The 23,159-nt window shown below is 39.8% G+C and overlaps 1 protein-coding gene across 1 annotated transcript in view; it reads right to left on the bottom strand.

Moving 5' to 3' along the window:
* Nucleotides 1–14,753, bottom strand: part of C1QTNF7 (C1q and TNF related 7) — a 137,901-nt gene extending 123,148 nt beyond the window's left edge. The window contains exon 1 of the mRNA XM_081230878.1: nucleotides 14,733–14,753. The gene's annotated coding sequence lies outside the window, so the exon portion shown is untranslated. The remainder of the gene's footprint in view (nucleotides 1–14,732) is intronic.
* Between the last annotated feature and the right edge of the window lie 8,406 nt (nucleotides 14,754–23,159).

Below are 23,159 nucleotides of genomic sequence, written 5' to 3' on the forward strand. Positions count from 1 at the left end.
TAGTAGGGGATTTTAACATCCCACTTACACCAATGGACAGATCATCCAAAATGAAAATAAATAAAGAAACATAAGCTTTAAATGGTACATTAAACAAGATGAACTTAGTTGATATTTATAGGACATTCCATCCAAAAACAACAGAATACACCTTCTTCTCAAGTGCTCATGGAACATTCTCCAGGATAGATCATATCTTGGGTCACAAATGAAGCCTTGGTAAACTTAAGAAATTGAAATTGTATCAAGTATCTTTTCTGACCAACACTCTGGGACTAGATATCAATTACAGGAAAGAAAACTGTAAAAAATACAAACACATGGAGGCTAAAGAATACACTACTTAATAACCAAGAGATCACTGAAGAAATCAAAGAGGAAATCAAAAAATAAGTAGAAACAAATGACAATGAAAACACGACGATCCAAAATGTATGGGATGTGGCAAAAGCAGTTGTAAGAGGGGACTCTATAGCAATACAATGCTACCTCAAGAAACAAGAAACATCTCAAATAAACAACCTAACATTACACCTAAAGCAATTAGAGAAAGAAGCACAAAAAAAGCCCAAAATTAGCAGAAAGAAGGAAATCATAAAGATCAGATCAGAAATAAGTGAAAAAGAAATGAAGGAAACAGTAGCAAATATCAATAAAACTAAAAGCTGGTTCTTTGAGAAGATAAACAAAACTGATAAACCATTAGCCAGACTCATCAAGAAAAAAGGGGGTAGACAAATCAATAGAATGAGAAATGAATAGAAGAAGTAACAACCGACAGTGCAGAACTACAAAGGATCATGAGAGATTACTCCAAGCAACTGTATGCCAATAAAATGGACAACCTGGAAGAAATGGACAAATTCTTAGAAAAGACAACCTTCTGGGACTGAAACAAGAAGAAATAGAAAATATAAACAGTCCATTCACGAACACTGATATTGAGACAGTGATTAAAAATCTTCTAACAAAAGGCCAGGACCAGATGGCTTCACAGGTGAAGTCTATCAAACGTGTAGAGAAGAGCTAACAACTATCCTTCTCAAAATCTTTCAAAATATATCAGAGGGAGGAACACTCCCAAACTCATTCTATGAGACCAACATCACCCTGATACCAAAACCAGATAAAGATGTCACAAAGAAAGAAAACTACAGGCCAATATCACTGATGAACATAGATGCAAATATCCTCAACAAAATACTAGCAAAGAGAATCCAACAGCACATTAAAAGGATCATACACCATGATCAAGTGGGGTTTATCCGAGGAATGCAAGGATTCTTCAATATATGCAAATCAATCAATGTGATACACCGTATTAACAAATTGAAGGAGAAAAAACATATGATCATCGCAATAGATGCAGAAAAAGTTTTCAACAAAATTCAACACCCATTTATGATAAAAATCCTCCAGAATGTAGGCATAGAGGGAACTTATCTCAACGTAATAAAGAACATATATGACAAACCCTCAGCCTACATCATTCTCAATGGTGAAAAACTGAAACCTTTTCCACTAAGATCAGGAACAAGACAAGGGTGCCTACTATCACCACTATTATTCAACATAATTTTGTCAGTTTTAGCCACAGCAATCCGAGAAGAAAAAGAAATAAAAAGAATCCAAATCGGAATAGAAGAAGTAAAACTGTCACTGTTTGTAGATGACATGATATATACATAGAGAATCCTAAAGATGCGACCAGAAATCTACTAGAGCTAATCAATGAATTTGGTAAAGTAGCAGGATACAAAATTAATGCACAGAAAACTCTTGCATTCCTATACACAAACGATGAAATATCTGGAAGATAAATTAAGGAAACACTCCCTTTTACCACTGCAACAAAAATAATAAAATACCTAGGAATAAACCTACCTAAGGAGACAAAAGACCTGTATGCAGAAAACTATAAGACATGATGAAAGAAATTATAGATGATACAAACAGATGGAGGGATATACCATGTTCTTGGATTGGAAGAATCAACATTGTGAAAATGACTATACTACCCAATGCAATCTACAGATTCAATGCAATCACTATCAAGCCACCAGTGGCATATTTCCCAGCACTAGAACAAAAAATTTCACAATTTGTATGGAAACACAAAAGACCCTGAATGGCCAAAGCAATCTTGAGAAAGAAAAATGGAGCTGGAGGAATCAGGCTCTCAGACTTCAGACTATACTACAAAGCTACAGTAATCAAGACAGTATGGTACTGGCACAAAAACAGAAATATAGATCAATGGAACAGAATAGAAAGCCCAGAGATATACCCACGCAATATGGTCACCTTATTTCTGATAAAGGAGACAAGAATATACAATGGAGAAAAGACAGTCCCTTCAATAAGTGGTGTTGGGAAAACTGGACAGCTACAAGTAAAAGAATGAAATTAGAACAAACTGTAACACCATACACAAAAATAAACTCAAAATGGATTAAAGACCTACATGTAAGGCCAGACAGTGTAAACTCTTAGGGGAAAACATAGGCAGAACACTCTATGACATAAATCAGAGCAAGATCCTTTTTGACCCACCTCCTAGAGAAATGGAAATGTAAACAAAAATAAACAATTGGGACCTAATGCAACTTAAAAGCTTGTGCACAGCCAAGGAAACCATAAAGAAGACAAAAAGACAACTGTCAGAAATGTTCGCAAATGAAGCAACTGACAAAGGATTCATCTCCAAATTTTACAAGCATCTCATGCAGCTCAATATCAGAAAAACAAACAACCCAATTCAAAATGGGCAGAAGACCTAAATAGACATTTCTCCAAAGAAGAAACACAGATTGGCAACAAACACATGAAAGAATGCTCAAGATCACTAATCATTAGAGAAATGCAAATCAAAACTATAATGAGTTATCACCTCACAGCAGTCAGAATGTCCATCATCAAAAAATCTAGAAACAATAAATGCGGGAGAGGGTGTGGAGAAAAGGGAACCCTCTTGCACTGTTGGTGGGAATGTAAATTGATACAGCCACTTTGCAGAACAGTATGGAAGTTCCTTAAAAATCTAAAAATAGAACTACCATACGACCCAGAAATCCTACTACTGGGCATATACCCTGATAAAACATAATTGAAAAAGAGTCATGTACCAAAATGTTCATTGCAGCTCTATTTACAATAGCCAGGACTTGGAGGCAACCTAAGTGTCCATCAACAGATGAATGGATAAAGAAGATTGGCACATATATACAGTGGAATATTACTCAGCCATAAAAAGAACCAAAATTGAGTTGTTTGTGGTGTGGATGGACCTAGAGTCTGTCATACAGAGTTAAATAAGTCAGAATGAGAAAAACAAATTCTGTATGCTAACACACATATATGGAATCTAAAAAAAAATGGTTCTGAAGAACCTAGGGGCAGGACAGGAATAACGATGCAGACATACAGAATGGACTTGAGGACACGCGGATGGGGAAGTGTAAGCTGGGACAAATTGGGAGAGTGGCATGGACATATATGCACTACCAAAGGTAAAATCGATCGCTAGTGGGAAGCAGCCACATAGCACAGGGTGATCAGCTCGGTCCTTTGTGTACACCTAGAGGGGTGGGATAGGAAGGGTAGGAGGGAGATGCAAGAGGGAGGAGATATGGGGATATATGTATACATATTGCTGATTCACTTTGTTATACAGCAGCAACTAACATACCATTGTGAAGCAGTTATACTCCAATAAAGATATTAGAAAAAACAAAATAAAATTAAAAAATAAGAAAAGGAAGAGACTCAACACCAGATCTCACTCTCTCTCTCTCTCTCTCTCTCTGACATGTGAAGACATAGAGAGAAGCTGGCCATCTGCAAGCCAGAAAGAACATTTTGCCTGGAAACCAACCCTGCTGGCACCTTGATCTTGGAATTCCATCCTCCAGAACCACAAGGAAATAAATTTCTGTTGTTTAAGCCCCCAGCCTGTGGCATTATCCTGTTATGGCAGCCTTAGTGGACTAACACAAGGCATATGGAGATTTAAAGTTAGCAGAAGCGGCCAGGAGACTCACTTTTCACCCCACCTTGCCCATCTCTGGGCACATGGGCAGTAAAATACATTTTACTTTTCTTCCTGAAATTCAAGAGACAGAAGGACTCCGGCTCTGTTGGCAAGGGGATCATGTATTCACGTACATATGTGTCACTAAAAACTGATGGTGGGGCTTTGAGTCTCATCTGTAAAATAGGATTAAACATAGTACCAAACTTACAGCTGTGTTGGGAGGATTAAATGAGGGTTTATCTAGATGTATACCTCTGTGTAGGAAGTGGTCTCTGTTAGCTATTGTTATTAATAGTGTGTGTGTGTGCAAAAAAAAAAAAAAGAAAATTTTTTGAAGGGTGAGGGCTCCTGAGGTTTCCCACATAGCAGGAAAATGGGAACAGATTTTATGTCTCTAGATTATATTAGGTTGAACCATATGACATTGTCATTTCTATAGGTCAGAAACACAGTAAGTGTTTTTAAAATAGGAACATGTCACATAAAAATCCAGATATGTGGATTTTCTTGAAAAATCTGAAGATCTGGCACCATAAGGTCACATTGCACCTGGACACCCCCCGCTGGAGCAGGTGGTGACTGCCCATGTTAGGTGGAGCTTGTGGTTTGAGGCCTCCTGGGTCTCTGCCATATGCTTATTCATTCATGCACAACAGCTTGGTCCTGTAGATTTAGGATTGTCGCCCCTGATACAGCATATGGTGCAGAGCTACGCTAATGTGTTGCTGACAACAGCCAGAGAAATGGGTATATCTTCTTTCCCAGGCAAAAGCATTAGGTCAGCAATGTAGATTTGTGTAAGCAAATGGAAAGCACAAATCATCCCAAACCAAACATCTTTGGCCTTGAATAATCAAAACAACCAGGGAGAGGCACTCTGGATTTCACTCATCATTTTGCTTTGACAACATGGTGGAAACACTTTCATCTTGGCCGAAATTATTTCCCTTGACGAGTTTACATTCACGTGCAAGTCCATTCACTGAGTATCTAGTGTGTGTCCATTCCTCTTGCTTGTACTTTTGTTTCTAATCCCTTACTAGATGTCAGTTTGTCCAGTGAGAAGAAATCCCCTAAGACAAAGAGGCTAAGGTAAAAAATTAGCTGCCCAGCCAAAACTATCAGGCTCCTAACATTAACTAGTATTTGCATTTCACCTTCTGACTTGCAAATTTTTCTCACATAATATCTTATTTAAGATATCAATGGGTCCACTGGACTAGGTACTTATTTTTCTCATTTTCAGTGATGAACAGAGGCTCAGAGCATTCAAATAACTTGACTACAATCACACAACCAGGAAGGGTTAGGACTGAAACTGCCACACAAGGAGATCACAATTCCAGATTCTTCATTTCTTTAGTTAACTAGGAAGAAAAGCAGCACCACAGCATGGATGAAAATAGGCTTTGCTGTAACTAAGTTAAAGAATAATCTGAGTGTCTTAGTTGTTGTTGTTGTTGTTGTTTTTATGAGATTGGTTGACTAGCAAAGCTGATGCAAATTTAGCATTAAGGAAAATAGAGTATTTAAATCACAGACAGTAATAGCTCCCCTGTGCCCTAGGCTGTCAGACAGTATCCAGAGTAATAGTTAGTGCAGCTCTGGAGAGTATCTGCTTCTCCCTAAGGCATCACTAATCAAACTCTACATTCTTTCCTGCTAACCTTAGATTGGGTTCAGATTTTTCTCAATACAGGGCTCTGCGTAGCTGTTACCCATCCCAGGAAATTGATATGGAGCTAGCTCTAGATGTGAAACTCATCTGGTGTCCGGTGTTCAGGTATAGATATCATTTCAAGAGAGGCATGAATATTTTTGGTGAACCACATAGTGTCTGGGGAAATTCCTTCCTGCAAGTCCAGGGATACCCTAGAGAGAGTTAGGAAGGGAGATGGTGATGGTCTTTAAATATTTAAGAAGCCAGAGGAAAGAGGTGGACTTCTTGCTACTGCTGAAAGCAGAACAAGGACCAGGGGAGAACCATTAAAAAAGAGCCAGATTCTGGCATAAGAAAGAACTTTCTGGTGACCAGTGGTATTTTAATGGAAGAGGCTGCTTTATTAAGTATGAGCTTTTGGCTATGGCTGGTGTTGAACCTGAAGGTAGGGTCTGTAGTGTGAATAAATTCTCAAAGTCTTTTTGGAGACCATTTTATCTCAGACTCAAGGACAAACAGGAGGACGACCAACAATTTCTGTAATATTATAAGGACACCACACATAAATTGTTTTCAAGAAATGAGAGTTTTTAAGTCTCTAAATTATATTGGAATTATATTAAATTGCCATTTTTTGTAGGTAATAGAGTAGTTGAAGGTCAGCAGTTGTATAAGGCTCAACATAATTTATACAAAGGCAAGGGAATAGACTCAATTCTTTAGACCTATGTCATATGGGGAAAAGGGATACATGAGAAACTGTGAAGACTTCACTGTGCATAGTTTTTGGGTTGCTCTGGACTGATTGGGCTTCCCCAAAACTCACATGTTGAAGTACCTCACTATATGATTATTTGGGGATACCAACTTTTTTTTTTTTTTTTTTTTTTTTTTTTTGCGGTAGGCAGGCCTCTCACTGTTGTGGCCTCTCCCCTTGCAGAGCACAGGCTCCGGATGCGCAGGCTCAGCAGCCATGGCTCACGGGCCTAGCCGCTCTGCGGCATGTGGGATCTTCCCAGACCGGGGCACGAACCCGTGTCCCCTGCATCGGCAGGCGGACTCTCAACCACTGCGCCACCAGGGAAGCCCAAGGATACCAACTTTTAAAGGGGTGATGAAGTTCAAATGAGGCCCTGAGGATGGGCCTTAATCCAATTTGACTGGTATCCTTATAAGAAGAGGAAATTGGGACACACAAAATGACACCAGGGATGCTCTTCACATAGGAAAAACCACGTGAGGACACAGCAAGAAGGCAGCCATCTGCAAGTCAAGGAGAGAGGTCTCAGAAAGGGTCAAACCTGTGGCACCTTGGTCTTAAACTTCTAGCTTCCAGAACTGTGAGAAAATAAATTTCTGTTATTTAAACCACCTAGTTTGTGGTATTTGGTGTACATGGGCATATGGATATATGGAGGGGAGCAGTAGGGGTGCAGGGAATGAGGAAGGTGGGTAAGAGACAAATTTTCAAAGCCCCCCGATTACCATGTCAAGGAATATGGTCTTTATTGTGAAAGAAAAGAGGGGATGCTAATGATCTGAGGAACTGATATGAACACCTGTGATAAAATGGGTTGATAATTCAAAGACTCCCTAGGGCTTCCCTGGTGGCGCAGTGGTTGAGAGTCTGCCTGCCGAAGCAGGGGACACGGGTTCGTGCCCCGGTCTGGGAAGATCCCACATGCCGCGGAGTGGTTGGGCCCGTGAGCCATGGCCGCTGAGCCTGCGTGTCCGGAGCCTGTGCTCCGCAACGGGAGAGGCCACAACAGTGAGAGGCCCACATACCGCAAAAAAAAAAAAAAAAAAAAAAAAAGAATCCCTAAACTGAGATTCTACTGATGTTAAATTAGATTTTAGAGTGGCCGGGGGTCAAAATTACTCCTAAGAAGTCTTTTCTAAAAAAGTTAATGATGCAAGAAAGAAACTGAAACAATCACTTACCAGTTTAAGAGAATAAGCTGCTTTGAGGTGGCAAGGCCACCAGCTAAAATTTTAATGACAGCTCTCAAGTATCATAGTGTACATCTGGCAGGATGCGTTTTAAAGCAATGACATCAGCTATGGTTTTCTGTTATTGGTAGTATGAGAAGGCACTAAAAGTGTAAATATTTAATACTGGTTTGTAATTAGCTTTTGATTGATTAGGACTAACTTCTTCCCCTTGGCTTGGAGGCAGAGACAGACAAATGCATGTTCCACTTTGAGCTTCCTTCTAGCTCTGTGGCCTTGGGCAAGTCACATTACCTTGCTCTAATCTTTCAAATAGGATTAAGTCTCCCTCTCTGCTGCCTTGCAGATGAGTGATGAGATGGGGTAAAAAGCCATTCCATGAGATTATCAATATGTCAAAGAGAATCACACTATGTTCATGGTGGGAAAAATCTCTGTTTAAAACAAATGTTATAGAAAACAGCCTTGTGGTTGCCAAGGGGGAGGAGGGTGGGAGGGATGGGTTGGAAGTTTGGGATTAGCAGATGCAACGCATTATATATTGGATGGATAAACAACACGGTCCTATTGTATAGCACAGGGAACTATACTCAATATCCTGTGATAAACCATAATTGAAAAGAATATGAAAAATGTATATATATATATATATATATATGTATATGTATAACTGAACCGCTTTGCTCTGCAGCAGAAATTAACACAACATTGTATATCAACTTTACTTCAATTAAATAAATTTTAAAAATGTTAACTGGAAATGTCTACTGAAGGATTAGTCAAGAACAGAGCTCTGTTAGAGAATAAGGAATCCTTTCCAGGACTCCATGTGGCAGGGTGGAAAATGTATGGGTTTTAGAGATGGGAACAACTTTAAACACCTACTCCATCCCTTAGTGCTCATAGGACATTGGATAAGTGACTCACCTCTCTCATCTGAAAAATGGGGACACGTAGTAAGTACATGTGAAGTACTGGCACATAGTAGGTTCTTAATAAAAAGCCTCTACTAAACTCTTGTGGCAAACGGAGCAACTTTGGAGAAACCATTTCATCAATTATTGGGACATGCATCCACTGACCATTATTGAATACCTATTGGGTATGCAACAAAATAACTTAGGGAAATATTTATTTGTGTGTGTTCTCCACTCCCAACTTATCCCAAGAATGTTGCCCGGCTTTTTGTGCTTCCTTGTTTCAAGGTTGTATAGGCAGAGCAGAAAGCAGAAGTTTCTTGAAAATAATACTTTTTCCTTTCTTTTCTGAAAGTCCAAGCCCAAGAGTATATGGTGGGAAAGAGGAGAAGGCAGGGCCTTTGATGGGAGATTTCCCCAGACCTGGAGGGACTGGGTGTCAGATACTGTGGATCTGTGAGAGGTGGAAATGCTCACTCTGTGTGACCAGACCTCAGAGGGGAGGGCTGCCTAGGACTGCTCAGACCCCAGGTTCCTGGCTGGACAGTGACTGCCAGTTCCCAAGCAGGGCTGGAAAGCAGAATCCACAGACATCAAAAGGACAGGCAATTTATAAAGGTAGGCATAGCTGACGTGAAGGAAGACCTCACCGTTATCGGTATTTGTGGGAGTAGGAGCCTGATCATTTCTGAAAGTAAAGTTCCTGCTGTCATTAACTCTTAGAATCAAATTTAAGTTGTATTAAATAAAATGGAAAAATATGAAATTTCTTGCAGACCTGTGTTTGTAGATTGATTCAGACCTACTATAATTGTAAGGCACTGGAAAATCTAAAGATGAATTCATTCCTACTCTCTGAAACTCACCCTATGTGGGAACTGGCGGAAGTCATATGAGTCCTGCATGAATAACTGTCATTCAAAGCACCACAAGATCCTGATGTGGTATCGCACTGCAGGAAGAGTTTTCAGTCACAAGAGGTAGACAGCTGAATTTTGCAAAAGGCAGACAGCCAAGAGGATGGATAAAAATTTCCCCTGAAGGGATATATTAAAACACACTCTCCCCCAATCACTGCATGCCGCTACCACTGTTATGTAATTGCCATAGCTGGAAACTCATAAAAGTTTTGCAGACTCTGAAGTTCTTTGGGAAATATGCCTGTTTGATACGAAGTCTGGAAACTGGTGATGGAATAGGGGACTGTATGGTTAGTGATTTCCATAAAAGTGCTTAGAGTTTATCTCCATGGAGATTGAAAGCTGAGAAGGCTCTCAGAGGTCAACCAGCTCCTTTTGGACCTTCCATTCCCACCCCCTGTCATCTTAAGGGTTAAATCTGGATTTAGTGAGGCTTCAAGGTTGTTGTTTTGAAAGACCACTATGACAGTCAAGGCTTTGGCGTAGCAGGTTTAGGAGACTGGGTCCAATGAGCATCTTCATCCCTTAGCTGCTGTGGCACCAACTACTGCCATCTCCCACCTGGACAAACATCTCTTCCTAACTGGAGGTTTAGTCTCTTCCCCTGCTGTACAGACCGATTAATCATCTTAAATTATTATTCTAATGAACCACCAGGGAGTTACATTCTTGTTACTTTCTTGTTTACAAAGTTTTAATGATTCCTCCATTAAAAATATCCAAACTTTGTGGTTTGGCATTCAAGGCTTTCTAGGATCTGATTCCAACCACGTTTTTTTTTTTTTTTTAACCGTCTTTTTTTTTTCCAGAAAATAACATAACTTTTTATTCATTATACATTTCTATAACGATATAACACTATTTTCCAACATTTTCTAGCTTAATGCATTTTCCTACATTTTCTTTTATAGAATTTTCTTAATTTTTTTTTCTATTTTTAAATTAAGATACAATTGACATATAACATTATATTAGCTTCAGGTATACAACATAATGATTCAGTAATTGTATATATTGTGAAATAATCACCACAATAAGTCTAGTTAACATCCATCACCAAACGTACTTATAAATTTTTGTTCTTGTGGTGAAAACATTTAAGATCCAACCAAGTCTTTTGAGCTCATTTCCCTCTTCTTTCTATGCACACCCTTTGTTCTACCAGGGTGGCTTTCCTCCTACTCCTCACATTGGTCTCTTTCATACTTTTGTTGATATTCTTTTCACTGCCTGAAATTCCCCTCCCATTAATCCTTATACATTCTTCAAGACCAAGTGACACATTATCTCCTCTGAAGAGTCTTTCCTGGGTAAGGGATACAGAGCATCACATGGACTTGAGTTTGAGACCGTACTCTGCCCCTTACTTCCTGGAAGACTTCTGGCAGGTTACTGCTTTTCTCTAGGGCTCAGTTTGTTCATCTGTGAAATGGGCAAGTCAACACCCACCTTGTATCCTTATAAAGTACACATGGGTTATCATATTGTAAAGTACTTAGCACAATTCCTTACACTTGGTATATGTCAAAGAATGTTACCTATTACTCTGATTATTCCAGGGACCCAAGGTCTCCTTTTCTCTGAATTCCCATTCACTTTGAACCCCTCTTATAGCCTTCCTTGTAAACCTAATTTTGCATTTTAGACATAAGAGCACACATTTTATTTTCTCCACTCAGCTGATGACTCCTTGAAGGTGGGATCATGTTTTATCCTAGTTTTTGCCTTTGCTTTGCCCTCTATACACAGGCCCTCAAACCATAGGCAGAGTTTGGCCTTTTGGGTGTGAAAGCTAAGACAGACAAGAATTTGCTTTGCTGTTACTTTTCTCTTCCTTCTAAAAATTGACAATAGTTTTAAGAAAAAAGTCAATTTCCTTTGACAGGAGAATCCCAGTTTGGGAGCTTTTTTTCATAGAAATATGGAAGACAATTCATGAAGTGGCTGGTGGAGATTGATAAATTTCAATTAAATCTTGGGAAATGTAATTGGCTTGAAGGTCATATATCCTCAACTCATTGGGCCAACCCAATCATTTTCCAGCATGCATTCTGAGTTGCATGGTTTGTGTGATACTCTTCGGGGAAAATAAGTGGTTTCATATTCTAACATGTTGGAAACATTAGAGTCTAATGACCCACTCATGGAGAGACAGAGGACATGTTAAGGAACTAAAGCATGTGAGAATTCCTGCAGTAAAGAAACCAGCATCTAATAGCTAGTAAGAATAACTAAAATTCATGGAGCTCTTATATGCCAGACACGTTGATAGTAGGCCCTTTTCATGAATTCTCTAATTAAATCCTCAAAATGCCCCCATAAGAATGTATATAATGAACCTCACTTAACAGATGAAGAAACTGTTGATTGAATGGGTCCAAGTTCACATGGCAGTTAAGGGATGGATCAGGGATCTGAAGTCAGATGTTTGTGACCCGAGAGCCTGAGTTCTGATCCTCTGTGGTGTATAGTTTTTCACTTTCCTAAATTTGCCTGTCCAGGAAATACTTTTGGTTATCCTCTTATTAATAACCCATGAAACTGGTATTCCTTAAAATGCACTTGGGGAAATAGCGCCTCAACACCCACAGGGAAGCAACCATGACCTTTACATCTCTGTGCCTTTGTCCCCTGGCTTCTGCCTGGATGCTCTTGACCCTTTTGTCTCTCCCATGATATTTTACTCCTCCTCCAAGGTCTAGTTCAAATGCAACTAGAAGCTCTCTTTGATTTCAGAAGGCTGATTTGCAAAGCCCCTCTTTGTGTTTGCCATGAACTTTCTAGGCTGTTACCATTTGGTCTCTCTGTCAAGGGTCAAGTTCAAAGAGCCTTGATAAAGTTTCTGGCACTGAGTAGACACACAATTAAGGTTTATTGAATTGCGATGGTGTCTTTATCCCAGGTGCCCTAGGGGTTGATTCTGAAGTCTGGGGCTTCTCAGGTCCTGATCTACAGACTTGGGGTGTGAGGCTGCAGCTGGCAACCTGGGCTAAACCTGGTTCAAACTCTTTACAGGTTCAGACAGCGTGGCTTCTGCACTCCCTGGCAGCTCATTAGTTAATACTCTCCTCCCTTGTCCCTCGCAGATGTTGCCTTTCTCTCAGCCTCTCTGAGGTGAGGAGACACTATTAGGTCGCAATGGACTGATCATCAGTGTCCTTTTCGGGACAACCCTGACCTCTCCTTTCCAGGGCTCTGTCCAGGTTTCATCACAAAACCCCCAAGTGGCTGCGCCTCAGATGAGTCAGCTGGCTTGGGGCTTCATTAGAAACTCTAATTCCTTTTTTTTTTTACATCTTTATTGGAGTATAATTGCTTTACAATGGTGTGTTAGTTTCTGCTTTATAACAAAGTGAATCAGTTATACATATACACATGTCCCCATATCTCTTCCCTCTTGCATATCCCTCCCTCCTTTTTTGTTTTTGTCCTCTTTGGGGCCTCCTCGGGCCCAGAGGTGGGGCCTGGAGGGTCTGGCTTCCAGAAATGCCGCCAGCTGCCATGGGAGCCCAAGATGGGAAGTGCGTACTCCATCCCTGGCAGTCACCTCACGCCACACTGCACATTTCGTGGCCGCACCCATCCCCAGGGTGCATTCAGGCGCCACGCAACCCCTGGCCATCCCAGCTCTCCGGCTGCCTGCGATGAGGTCACAGGGTGGGGTCCTGGAGACCCCCCTCCAAATAGGGTGGGGGCTTCCCCAACTGGACTGGGAATGGCCAAGAGGACGAGAAGGAGCAGATGCTAATCATCTTGTCTGTCCAACCCACCGTTCCCTTTCTTGAGGTTGCATGGCTGGCTTGGACAGAACAGGAGGGAGAGAGGGAGAGCAGAGAGGGTCTGGGAAGGAACAAGACAGTGAAGCCACAGGCGGGGTCCCTCACTTCCTCCATTCACAAATGCGGATGGAGAAAGGAAGTAATGCTTTCTCCTTGCGACCTTGCCATGAGTTGATGGAACTGCCTTCTCGGTTTTCTACAATCACATCCTTCTCTCTGATCTGAATTTCTCTCCTTCCCTGAGATCACAGAAGGCAGGGGACGTTGCTGTAATCCACTTTATGTCAACAGAATTTGACACACAGGGAAACACAGTCCAGAAACAGATCAACAGCTTGTACAACAAAGCAGCTAGAGCCCTTTGCACCCCAAGAGCCATGGCTTCGGGGCAGCATCTCACTTCCTCACCCAGGCCTAACTGCCTTGTTGCTAGAGTTTCTGCAGCAGTGGGTTTCACAGACTGAGGTCGCTTGGATGTCCCAAACCACTCAAGCTCCAGCAAACCTACAGGGCTTTCTGAGTACATGTGTGTGAGTGAAGAATGAATGTGAGCTCTGCTAAAATCGCACCCTGCTGGGGGGATTTGCAGATCTCCGTGGATATCTAGTTTTTTGCACCTGGAATTCTGCTTCAGAAAGATAGCAACACTGATAACAGAGACTTTCTCAAGGAAATAATAAGGACACAGCAGACATTTACTTGCCCCTCCACCTAACACCACAGGATGCTTCTCCTATGACCCATGCATAGAAAAACCAGGACTGACTTAGGCTCTCTGCTCCCTACCTGTTTCTGAGGCAATCAAGAAGACACAGCCACCCTATTCAGATGAGAGCATTGCCAGTCAACAAAAACTTCACAGATTTTGAGTTGAACTTTTTCACTCTGCCCAGGACACAATATCTATAACGGTCCTCTCATGTCACTCCAAAGGAAAAGTAAAACGATTTATTTAACTTTTAAAAAACATAGGCTGCAAAACAAGTTTATAAGAAGTCAGAGTAAGCACCCTTCAGAGAAATTCTGGAAGGATGTTAAAATCTTCCATGGGAAAGATTTCTGAGTTAATAGAAAGATCATAGCTCTGGAAGTTGAGCTGCATATAATGGGATAAGAAAACATAGGTAATCTGACCTTTGCAATAAATGAGCCCATCACCACACTGGTGAATGCTAGGTGCATCAGATTGGAGATTTTGAAGATGTGCACATACTTTCTGAGAGAAATGGCATTTTTCATACAGTCAAAAATAGTTCACAGCTGTTCCTGCGACAAACGGAATAGAAAGTAGGAGAAAACACTACAGCTGAGGTTTTCCGACCTCTGACTTATCATTTGTTGACATACTTTCTACAAGTTCCCCATTTCTCTACAAGTAGCTGTCTTAAGTCTTTCCAGTAAATATTGTTGACAAAGGCCAAATAGAAGGGAAAAAAAAAAAACAGAAAAACTGCAGTGAAAATAGAAGCTTACCTTTTCTAGGCATTGCTGACATCAAACCTTGCCCCAAATCATGAGGCTTTCTTGCTTTGGTTGTCCCATGAGTTTAGAAACCATTAAAAAAGTTTACAGCAGAAATATGTGTTTATCATTCAAAGCAGCTTCAAAACAACACACATAAAAAAAACTTGATGAAAAATAAAGTGCCCGTCTGCGCGTGAGAATGCTTTTGAAGCTTGGAGTTCATGCTGCTGTGCAAAGTTTTGCAACTGTCTTTCTCAGTTTAAAAAACCTCCCTCTCCTCCCCGGCACTTGCCAACTTCTATAATTTAAAGCAGCTGTGATCCTTCCCATAATACTCACATTTCAAAGAGCTTAATATATACTCTTGTTAGGAATCAGTGGGAGTGGGTGACGTCCTTCTGCAAACCTCAGGCTGAGGCAAATGAAAAGCAAGGGTTTCAGATATCTAAACAGTTCTGTTTCTCTCTTTTTTGCATTGCTCTTCTCACCGTGTTCCTTCAAGTGGCCTTTGCCTTTTAAAGTGACGCCTTAAGACCAAGTGGTATCACTTCACTAGAAGCAAAAAGCACATAGGAAAGTTTAGGTCCCTACTTATGGAACAATAATGTTAGTGAAATTGTGTTTAAACATCATTTTTGCTGACACAATTATTTCCATACAATTCCTCCCTAATGTATCTGTTTGAAAATTTAAATTAGTGTACATTATGTTTTACTAAGAGGGGAAAATATCTAAAATGATGTTATTTGCATTGGTCTTATTTTAACCTTTATTCTGTATGCAAATCATAACCTCAGGGAAGGAAATTTGCTTTGCAATCTTTCCGTGTAGCTGAAGAAACCTTCTGACATTAAGTCTGCAACCAATGTTAGCAATTTTTATGATTTCCACTACCCTTACCAAACTGCCATTAATTTCTCTCTCTCTCTCTCTCTCTCTCACACACACACACACACACACACACATTTGTGAATTGACATTTCAGCAAATGTAAAGTGTGGTCAACTGAAAATGGTGATTTAAAACATATTTATAGTCTATCTTAAAGCATGTCTTGCTCAGCACCTGATAGATGGTAAGTGCTTAATAAATATTTACTGGATGAATAAAGTATTGTGTAGGCTCAGATCAACCAACAGTTTTGACAATTTTGGTTTGCATATATGTTCCCATAGGGAAGGTTAATATGTCAAAGCTTGTACAGAGAGTAAGCATACGACAATGTGTACCTCTGCCATTTAATTAATGGTTATGGTATAATAAAATTCCCTAAATGAATACAGAAAACATTCATTAAACAAATAAACCATTCAGTGGAGAATAGAAATGTTGACACCGGCACAATCCATTAAGTAAGCTCACTGTGTAAGCTTACCTAAATAAATTTTGAGACAAATACCTCATTCATTGTGTAAAAAACTACAGGTTATTTTCCACTGTGTTTTTGAGTCATCTTAAGTAACTATTATTATGCTATGGACAGAGAGTAATACCTCTGAAATAGTGCAAAGAGAGAAAGGATAGGAAACTACAGGGAAATGGTCAGGTTTCAGATTTCCTTTGCTATAAAAGCAAAGAACAAGGTGGAGCATATTTTTTGCTCTGGCTTCTACTGAGGAGACGTCCAGAGGCACAAGCACAGGTGGTGTCATAGACCTGAATCAACCATTCCAGATATATCTGGATCAATCTGTTCCAGATTCCAGTAACACATCTCTGATGTGTTACTTAATTTCTTTAAGTGTTGGTTTCCTTAATTGTGAAAGATTAAATACAAATATGTTCAAACAACTGATTTGCAAATATACACCTAATACTGCATTTTCCAATAATATTAATAAGCACCTAACTACGTATAAGGTACTTAGCAAGACCTATTTATGAGTCACCTTGATGTAACACAGCACCTAGCCTTATTTCCCCTGACCAGTACCAAAATTGGTAATGGACATGGGATGTTGCTCTAACAAAATCCTAAACTTGGTGGCATTGGCCTAATAGTCAGGATGTGGGTGGCAAGGAAACTGATACCAAATGCTGGAAAGGTGAGATGTTACGTTTTGCAGTGACAAAACATTTGGTTAAACTGACGCCTTCCACAACTTGGAAGGCTCTGTGTACCAAGTAACCTTGTAGATCTAGAAGGAGAAAATGCAGAGAAAATCATTAGTTGTGTGTGGTGGCCACTATTGACTGCATTGACAAGTGTTTCAAGAATGAGATGAGCCCGGGAAAGAAATAGCTAAATTACAAAGAGAAATAAAAGGGAATAGAGACAGTACATAAATTTGATGGCTTGCAAGAGACTGCCAATTTTTTTGAGGGACTTATATTGTTAAAATAACCATAAACCTATCTGAAAAATGTCATGAAAGACTGAAAACCACTTCTTCCACAAGCAGAAGGTGGACTGTTGGCTGCATGAAGGGCCAGGTCTTCAACACACACCTCAGAGGTGGACAAGAGGACCCTCTTGGAAGGAGTAACTTCTGGCCATAGAGAAAAACAGACAAGGAGTCCCCCAAGAGAGCAGATCTGGTGCCTTATGAAGAATCTTCTCTACCCACAAGGCAGAGGGTGGGTGTGTCAGCCTGGCCATATGCAGTATCAATGACTGCTGTGTGTCTCCCATTTTTTCCTTTTCTAGACAGGAATTTTTATTATAGTTATCCTATTGTTATTATGCCATTTGTACTTTGTGTGTATTTGTGTTTGTGTGTGTGTGAGAGAAAGAGCACACTTGTTACTTTGGTTTATCGATCACTTTCTTTTGGTTCATAGGACACTGGATCAAGAGATGCCACATCCAGACTTAGACAAGGACAAGAACTTCACAGAACCAGAAGTCCTGGACTTTGAGCTGGTTGCAGTGACCAGATGGGAGTTCCTTTCGGGAGGGTTAAGTGTGCTCTGTGTTTGAAAAGAGGGAAGGAAATCTCAATATATTTGGTGACCAGAGGGTAAACTATAGAGGATACTTTAAGTGTTTACTGGTGTCTACATTTTCCTCACCATTTCCCAGCCTCTCTTGTAGTTTGGTTGACCATGTGACTGATTTCTGGGCAATGGGATTTGAGCAGAAGTAATGTAGGTTAATTGTGGGCTGAGGTAGGTAGAAACTGGTATAACTATGCCACATTCTTTCTTTCTCCTTGTCTACAGGGCAAGAAGCAAAAGACTCAGAGGTGCTGAAGCCCTATAATAGAAGGAAGCCCATGCCTCAAGGCATCCTTTAGAGGCCTGCTACCCAGGAAAGCTGTGTGACCTGCATCAGACATTATTCAGTAATATGCAAACCTATATTGAGTTCCCCCACTGAGTTTGGGGGTTTATTTGTCAGAGTTAGCTAGCATCAGTTACTCTAACACAGATAGCTATCTTGAAAGATTTTTGGAAGATTGATTGAGATAATAGAGGTAAAGAATGCAGAACAGGGCCTGACACAACAATAAGTGCTCAACAAATGATAGTTATTTTCATATTAACGATAATTTCTCACTTTCTTGCTCTGGCAAAATGAGTCTAGCTAAATGCTAGTTGTGAGTACTTCTGTAAATTTAGGTTTTCTACATTGTGTGCTAATTGGCAAGATAAATTGTAAACCATGGAAAGATTAGAAAGAGAAATAGATGTTGAAAACAAAACTTATTCCCTGTCTTTCAAAATATATGCATTTATTAAGAAAATTGTCCAGTGGTTTACTGTCAGATTTCACAAGCAACCTTCAAAGCAGGGGATAAAGAAAGTTATAAATTCCAAGTTACAAGTTAAGTACTCTCCTTAACCTTTAACTAGGAAACACCAAAACAAAATACATTTGTTTTACTATGTATACAGAACAAAGCCATCATCCTAACATTGACTGTTCCAGGCTACTTACTCCTCTGTAGAAATGGGTAAATATCTCATTAATACTAGTTGAGAGTTAATTTTTCTGAAAATTGCCCCCCACTCAGGCCATGTGTGTTTTTTTTTTTGCGGTATGTGGGCCTCTCATGGCGTCTCCCGTTGCGGAGCACAGGCTCCGGACACGCAGGCTCAGTGGCCATGGCTCACGTGCCCAGCCGCTCCATGGCATGTGGGATCCTCCCAGACCGGGGCATGAACCCGTGTCCCCTGCATCAGCAGGCAGAATCTCAACCAGTGTGCCACCAGAGAAGCCCCCATGTGTTTTTTTATACTGTCTTTGAACAGAGGTATAGAAAGCCCTGGTTGATATATTTTGGTTCTACCTCAGGTATTTTGAGCAATTCCCAATAGACATGTGGCTTCCTTCATTCCACAAACTCAAAAAGGGTAGGCCTTTTTCTCTTCTACTATTTTAAAGCAACAGCAACAATAATTACAATTTGTTGAGCACTAACTACATACTAGGCACTGTTTCATGTGCTCTGTAAATGTATTAACTCACTTTATCCTTTCAATAATCCTATAAGGTATATACTAACATTATCATCATTTTATGGCTGGGGAACCTAAAGCACAAAGAGATTAGGTGACTAATTCCAGTCACACAGCCAGTAAGTAGCAAAGCTGGGATTTAAACCAAGTTGTCTGGTTCCAGTACCTGAATTTTAAATGCTGGTTAAAACACATTCTTCATGCCAAATAAAGAAAATATGCTTACATCATGTATTTTCCTTAGCATCCATTGCATTGGAGTACTGATTACTTCTGAAAGACACTCTAAACTCTTAGAGGCAGCAGGTTGTTTTTCTTGGAAAACATGTACTTCCCTATCTGAATGTAATTACAAAGTTTGAACATTTTTCATATATTAAGCTTTGTGTTCTTATAGTTGACTTTATTTCATCTCCTTTGCATGCATCAAAGCAGCCAAGTTTCCAATTATATCCTGAAACCCAGATGGTTTCATCTGGATTTTATAATAAAGCCTTTGCTGAGTTTTATCAAACATGTGAAGACATCGAGGAAGAGGCCAAAGAAGAAATGAACCTTGATGGGAAACTTCATCTTCCTCTTGGAAGACATTAAAGGTTGGAGATTGGAGACCAAATGAAATGTTTTTTATTGAGAGTGGTAGGAAATCAAGTCATCCCTCAGTACCCATGGGGATTGGTTCCAGGACCCTGGCAGATACCAAAATCTGATGATGCCCAAGTCCCTTATATCAAATGATGTAGTATTTGCATATAACCTACCCAAATCCTCCCTGTATACTTTAAATCATCTCCAGAATACTTATAATACCTAATACAAAGTAAATACTATGTAAATAGTTGTAAATCAGTGTAAATGCTATGTAAACAGTTGCTGGTGAGCAGCAAATTCAAGTTTTGCTGTTTAGAAATTTCTGGAATTAAAAAAAAATCTATCCATGGTTGGTTGAATCTTTAGGTGTTGAACTGGTGGATATGGAGAGCTGAGTGTAATTCAATCCTAACTTCAAGGTACAGCCACACAGGAAGTGCTGATCTTCTCCAAATTTTCAGGTAGTACACAGATGTGTATTTTGTGCTCATCACTGTTGGGTACTGGAGACACAGATGAAGCAGAAGACATTTCTTTGAGTTTGCAGTCTCTGGCTAACTCATCATGGATTTTGGTAATGGGGAGCAAATCTGAACTCCCTTTTTACTTTCTTAGTGATATAGGGGAGCAGATCAGCCTATAGAAAATAGTCAAAATTAGGAAAGGAGATGACTTATTTGTAGATCCAGGATCACAGATTTGGAAGCAGATTTGAGGGTGTTTTAATTCACTCTCATACTATTCATGATCAATCTTCATAGCCTTGGCAGTTGGCTACTCCACTCTGCTTGATGATTCCCAGGGGAAGGAACCACAAAAAAGCATAGAAGAATACTCTAAATAACAGTGACTATTCCTGCTCCATTTTCCACCCATAAAAGCCTTTACAATATGTGAAGGCAACTCTCAGCCTCCCTCCTCCACCACAGCTTCCTCTTCCTTTTTCCATGTTCATTGATTCTGGTGATTTCAACTGTTCTTCATGCAACATGATAGCAATTAGGTCACCATCTTGGTTGATTGCCCTCCAGTGAATCAATATCCAATTAATGGCTAAATAACTCATGAGCACTGTTGTAAGGTTACCAAGAAATCAACAGTTTAAAGTACAGTCTCTCAAATCTGCCTTAAAATGTACCTCAAAATGAGGTACAATCTCATTATCCCACTCTTTGCCTCTGTATGTATGGCTCACCTATATCACGGCATTTTGAGGTGTCTCACTCAGCTCCTGACTTTCTTCCCTCTGCAGGGTCTTCTTTCATGAGCTGGTCATTCACCATTTCAAATCTGCAGAACCAACCCTACTCTCTCCCCTGGCATCACTCCTGTTTTTCTGATGCCTGCTAAGTCTCACTTCCTGGAGATAGTACATTCCCTTCAGGTTTAATATCTCTAAAGCAAATCTATTTTCACTCAAACCCACTCTCCTGAGTTGCTTAATTCTGTCATTAATACCACAATCCTCGACATTCACAGAAAGATAGACAAGATGAAAAGGCAGAGGGCTATATACCAGATGAAGGAAAAAGATAAAACCCCACAAAAACAACTAAATGAAGTGGAGATAGGCAAACTTCCAGAAAAAGAATTCAGAATAATGATAGTGAAGATGATCTAGGACCTCAGAAAAAAAATGGAGGCAAAGACAGAGAAGATGCAAGAAATGTTTAAAAAAGAACTAGAAGAATTAAAGAACAAACAAACAGAGATGAACAATACAATAACTGAAATGAAAACTACACTAGAAGGAATCAATAGCAGAATAACTGAGGCAGAAGAATGGATAAGTGACCTGGAAGACAGAATGGTGGAATTCACTGGTGTGGAACAGAATAAAGAAAAAGAATGAAAAGAAATGAAGACAGCCTAAGAGACCTCTGGGACAACATTAAACACAACAACATTTGCATTATAGGGGTCCCAGAAGGAGAAGAGAGAGAAAAAGGACCAGAGATAATATTTGAAGAGATTATAGTTGAAAACTTCCCTAACATGGGAAAGGAAATAGCCACCCAAGTGCAGGAAGAGCAGTGAGTCCCATACAGGATAAACCCAAGGAGAAACATGACGAGACACATAGTAGTCAACTTGGCAAAAATTAAAGACAAAGAAAAAATTATTGAAAGCAGAAAGGGAAAAATGACAAATAACATACAAGGGAACTCCCATAAAGTTAAGAGCTGATTTCTCAGCAGAAACTCTACAAGCCAGAAGGGAGTGACATGATACACTTAAAGTGATGAAAGGGAAGAACCTACAACCAAGATCACTCTACCCGGCAAGGATCTCATTCAGATTCGATGCAGAAATCAAAAGCTTTAGAGACAAACAAAAGCTAAGAGAATTCAGCACCACTAAACCAGCTCTACAACAAATGCTAAAGGAATTTCTCTAAGTGGGAAACACAAGAGAAGAAAAAGACCTCTAAAAACAAACCCAAAACAATTAAGAAAATGGTAATAGGAACATACATATTGATAATTACCTTAAACATGAATGGATTAAATGCTCAAACCAAAAAACACAGGCTTGCTGAATGGATACAAAAACAAGACCTATCTATATGCTGTCTACAAGAGACTCACTTCAGAACTAGGGACGCATACAGACTGAGAGTGAGGGGATGGAAAAAGATATTCCATGCAAATGGAAATCAAAAGAAAGCTGGAGTAGCAATTCTCATATCAGACAAACTAGACTTAAAAACAAAGGTTATTACAAGAGACAAAGAAGGACACTACATAATGATCAAGGGATCAAACCAAGAAGATATAACAATTATATATATATATATATATATATATATATATATATATATATATATATATATACACCCAACATAGTAGCACCTCATTACATAAGGCAACTGCTAACAGCTATAAACAGCTATAAAAGAGAAAATCAACAGTAACAAAATAATAGTGGGGGACTTTAACACCTCACTTACACCAATGGACAGATCATCCAAAATGAAAATAAATAAGGAAACAGAAGCTTTAAATGACAAAATAGACCAGATGGATTTAATTTTTATAGGACATTTCATCCAAAAACAGCAGATTACACTTTCTTCTCAAGTGTACACGGAACATTCTCCAGGATAGATCACAGCTTGTGTCACAAATCAAGCCTCAGTAAATTTAAGAAAATTGAAATCATATCAAGCATCTTTTCTGACCACAATGTTATGAGATTAGAAATAAATTACAGAGAAAAAAATGTAAAAAACACAAACACACAGAGGCTAAACAATACGTTACTAAACCAAGAAATCACTGAAGAAATAAAGAGGAAATCAAAAAATACCTAGAGGGCTTCCCTGGTGGCGCAGTAGTTGAGAGTCCACCTGCCGATGCAGGGGACATGGGTTCGTGCCCCAATCTGGGAGGATCCCACATGCTGCAGAGCGGCTGTGCCTGTGAGCCACTGAGCCTGCGCATC

The sequence above is a fragment of the Mesoplodon bidens genome, assembly GCF_964165515.1.
Source record: "Mesoplodon bidens genome assembly, chromosome: 1".
Classification (NCBI taxonomy): Eukaryota; Metazoa; Chordata; class Mammalia; order Artiodactyla; family Ziphiidae; genus Mesoplodon; species Mesoplodon bidens.